Here is a 4,772-nt window from a genome sequence, read left to right on the forward strand (position 1 = left end):
CATGTGGGGTACCCAGGTGACACACTGGGTGCATCTTAGCCTTTTCCTGACCAGTTTTGATGGTAAATAGACAAGAGCAGCAACAGTCTGCAAAGGGCATGGAGACTAGAGGCTCAGACTCTCCAGAGATGCCTCCTCCTGGGTCACCCCATCAGGTAAGCCACTGAGGCCATGGGAGGTGCTGGCTGAGACTGAGAGAAATCAAGAATGGAAAGCAAGGGAGGGGAAAAAATGAGTATCAACTGCAGTCCCAAGATAGCTGGAGCAGCAGGTTCATCTGACTAACTTTCCTCTTAAAATTATCTTTTCCCCAGGTAAAAACAAGGAGAATCCTGAAGGGGTGAATTGACAGCAAGTGCATCTCAGAGAACAAGGGGCATTCTATGGTGGATGCTGTAAGACCATCCAGAGTCCCCCTTTATGACTGAGGCACTCACTGTATGGTGTATGGCAGGTGCCTACTTAGGACTTACTGTTGAGTCCCTCCCCAGAAACAGCCATTAGCTGAAGGGAGTTGCTTTGCTGAGAAGAGATGGGTGGGGTAGGTTGAAGCATAGGCACCATGAGACAAACTAAGAAGCTCTTGCAGCAGTTCCAGTGAGACACGATGGTGGCTTAACAGGGTAGCAGTGAATGTGATGAGGGATATATTTTCAACATAGAGCCAACCTGATTCCTTGATATATTGATGGGGGTGTGACAGAAAGAGTCAAGGATGACTCCAAGGAGCTCTGTGTAAGTAACTAGAAGGATGGAGTTGGGGGATGGGAATTGGGGGAGGGGAGTCAGAAGTTTTGGACATATTTAGTCTGAGCTGTCTAATAGACTCAGAAGCAGACCCTGCTGGTGCTCCACCGACAAGCTGGACGTGCTTGGGAGTTTGTGTCCCCACCCCCAAAGCCACCTTGGACAATGACTGAAGAGTGCAAGAATATAATAGCCCAGCTCCCATTTCTTGCACTGGAACAGACTTAAAGCCATAACTCACACTCCAGAGCACCTCTGTAGGAACCAAGCTGAAGCCACCTTCTGCAGAACTTTGCCTGGTATCGTCCCTTGCTTGGTTTCCTCGCCTGCTCTGTCCTTACCCTGCTTCCCCCATTGCCTTACTAGTTTCTCCTAAGAGTGGCCCCTTGTAGATCATATACACAAACCCTCATCTAAGGTCTGCTTCTGAGGAGCCAGACCTAAAATGACAATCCAAGCAGAGATAGATATATGAAGGAGACAGATAGATATATGAATCTGAATGTCATCAGAGGGCCTTCGGCCAGAGAAATAAATTTGGATGTCAGCTACATATAAATGTACTTAAAGGCATGACTATGAGAGTGACTTGGTATTATTTTTTCATCATGGAGATGCTTTCATCTTGAAAGTAATTCAGGGAATCAAAAGGCTGATTCCTTTTTAAATATTATTAAACTGTAATTTTAATTTAATTATAAAATGTCAGAAGTTAATATTTGTTAAACCTGGGCTGTGGGTGTATAGAGGATCATTATATTATTTTTTTCACTTGTGTGCATGTTTGAAAATTTCCACAATGAAAATCATTCAAGCAATATATAAAAATGCTCTCCTTTAGAAAAAAGAAGTAATTGGGGGAATTCGGGAAGGTGGTTAAAAGGTACAAACTTTTAGTTATAAGATAAATAAGTTTTTTTTTTTAAAGATTTTATTTATTTATTTGACAGAGAGAGAAGACAGTGAGAGAGGGAACACAAGCAGGGGGAGTAGGAGAGGGAGAAGCAGGCTTCCCGCGGAGCAGGGAGCCCGATGTGGGGCTCGATCCCAGGACCCTGAGATCATGACCCGAGCCGAAGGCAGTCGCTTAATGAACTGAGCCACCCAGGTTCCCAAGATAAATAAGTATTAAGGATATAACATACAACATGATGGCACAGCTAATGCTGCTATAAGGTATATGAGAAAGCTGTCAACAGAGTAAATCCTAAGAGTTTTCATCACAAGGGAAACAAATTTTTTTGCCATTTCTTTTTATTGTATCTGTGTAAGATGATGGATGCTAACTAAATTTATTGAGGTAATTATTTCACAATACACGTAACTCAAACCATTATGCAGCACACCTTAAACTTATATAGTGGTGTATGTCAATTATATCTCAATAAAACTGGTATAAAATAATCACATAGTAAAAAACTAGAAATGATATAAATTTCCATCACCAGTAAATAGGTACGTAAATTGTGGTTTACTGACACAGCAATGATTATGATGAACTACCTGTAACAATATGAGTGAATAAATCTTATAAACATAATGTTACAAGAAATGTACACAAAAGAGTATTGCTGTTAGATGAGAGTGTGTTACCCTTGGGAGGGTATTGACTGAAGGGTACATCAAGGAGATTTCTGTGATGCTAGTAATGGTCTTTTCCTGAATCTGGTGCTGGTTACACGTGTGAGTCTACTTATTCAATATTTACATTGCACTGTGAACATGCTGACATTTTAGCCTGCCACAATCTCATGGATGCCAGTGGAAGATATGAGACTCCCAGGTCAGAGACAAAGGACTTTATTGCTCCCAGAAATCATGGGCTTCATGTTTGCATCAGTTCCCTTTGACCCCTAAGTACCATGGGGGTGACATGGAGGTGAGCCCAGGTGGATGCGGCACACACACTGGGTTTGCAGCAGACCCGAGGGACCCTAGGATTAGGAAATCTCAGTCTTTTAAAGTGGCTGCAAGCAAACTGCTCAATCTTTGTCCCAGAGGGGGATATTATCTTTACTACATCGGCCAGCAGACAAACCTAGCCTTGTCTCAGAGAGAGACCATTCCTGTCTTCCCCTAAGACATCTTTGAACAGATAGTCTGGAACAAAAGCTGTTGGTGCCTCCGCTCACAAGACATGAAGTATAAATACAAGACCTGTGGAAAATTGCCTCCCAACAATATTACAATAAAAATGTATATTTTAAAAAATCATGGCTTTCTGCTCCTCCCTGTTCGACAGACAGCCGCATCTTCTGGTGTAGTGCCAGCCGTGTCCCAAAACATGATGGTGAAGTTCAGAGTCAATGGATTTGGCCTTATTGGGCACGTGGTCACCAGGTCTGCCTTTCACTCTGGCAGAGTGGATATTGTCACCATCAATGACCCCTTCATTGACCCCAACTACATGGTCTACATGGTCCAGTATGATTCCACCCACGGCGAATTCCACAGCACAATCAAGTCTGAGAAAGGGAAACTTGTCATCAATGGAAAGCCCATCTCCATCTTCCAGGAGTGAGATCTCCCCAACAAACGGGGCTGATTCTGGTGCTGAGTATGTTGTGGAGTCCACTGGGGTCTTCACCACCATGGAGAAGGCTGGGGCTCACTTGAAGGGTGGAGCCAACAAGGTCATCATATCTGCCCATTCTGCTGATGCCGCCATGTTTGTGATGGGCATGAACCGTGAAAAGTATGGCAACTCCCTCAAGATTGTCAGCAATGCCTCCTGCACCACCAACTGCTTGGCCCCTCTGGCCAAGGTCATCCATGACAACCTCAGCATCGTGGAGGGACTCATGACCACAGTTCATGCAATTGCTGCCACCCAGAAATGGCGTGATGGCTGGGGGGCTGCCCAGAGCATCATCCCTACTTCTACTGGCACTGCCAAGGTTTTAGGCAAGGTCATCCCTGAGGTGAATGGGAAGCTCACTGTTATGGCCTTCTGTGTCCCCACCCTCAATGTGTCAGTCATGGATCTGACCTGCCACCTGGAAAAACCTGCCAAATATGGCAGCATCAAGAAGGTGGTGAAGCAGGCACCAGAGGGTCCCTCGAGGGCATTCAGGGCTACACTGAGAACCAGGTTGTCTCCTGCGACTTTAACAGTGACACCCACTCTTCCTCCTTCAATGTTGGGACTAGCATTGCTCTCAATGACCACTTTGTCCACCTCATTTCCTGGTACGACAATAAATTTGGTTATAGCAACCGGATGGTGCTATATGGTGCTATGTGGACCTTATGGTCCACAAGGCCTCCAAGGAGTAAGAGAGCCCTCTGGACCACCAGCCCCAGCAAGAGCAAGAGGAAGACAGAGGCCCTCAGCTGCTGGGGACTCCTTGCCTCAACTCATTCCCCAACACACTGAGAATCTCCTGACCTCCGCAGTTTCTATCCCAGACCCCTTGAAGAAGGAAGGGGCTTGGGAGCCCCTACCTTGTCATGTACCATCAATAAAGTATACAGTATCCCCCCAAAAAATCATTTAAGCAAATCATTACAGACGAGGCTAAAGATAGTTTCTTTGACCATTTCCCTTTTCCAAGTCAAGAAGTGATCAATGTTGGGTGTATTCCTTTCTAGACAATTAGCTATACAATTACAAGGATCTACATATGTATGCTTATGTATGCCTATACACACCAATATACATATGTGTAGTATATATATAGAGACAGAGAGAGAGAAACAGAAACGAAATATTTGGAGTACAGCATGAGTTAAAGATATGACATCATATTCTACATGTCATCCTGTAACTTACTATTTTCACTTAACAAGGTCTTCATATTTCTTCCCTTTTCTCTTTCCTTGTCACTACATACACACAGATCTTCCTCTTTCTTCTGAATTTTCTGCATAGTGAGTCATGGTATGGATGCACTACTGTTCAATTAAACATTCCTCTTTTGGATGTGTTCAGTTTTTGTTGTTTCTTTGTTTTTTGGATTTTTTGTTTTCATTTTTTTGCTATTACAAACAGTACTTCAATGATCATTGTCAGACAGATCTCCTTA

At 43.9% G+C, this 4,772-nt stretch overlaps 1 pseudogene; it reads left to right on the plus strand.

Annotated features, from left to right (window-relative positions):
* Nucleotides 1–3,034: 3,034 nt before the first annotated feature.
* LOC112828027 (glyceraldehyde-3-phosphate dehydrogenase-like) lies at nucleotides 3,035–4,023 on the plus strand (annotated as a pseudogene).
* The last annotated feature ends 749 nt before the right edge of the window (nucleotides 4,024–4,772 follow it).

Source organism: Callorhinus ursinus, unplaced genomic scaffold (genome assembly GCF_003265705.2).
Source record: "Callorhinus ursinus isolate GAN/ISIS: 27379988/994484 unplaced genomic scaffold, GSC_fseal_2.0 scaffold29, whole genome shotgun sequence".
NCBI classification, from domain to species: Eukaryota; Metazoa; Chordata; class Mammalia; order Carnivora; family Otariidae; genus Callorhinus; species Callorhinus ursinus.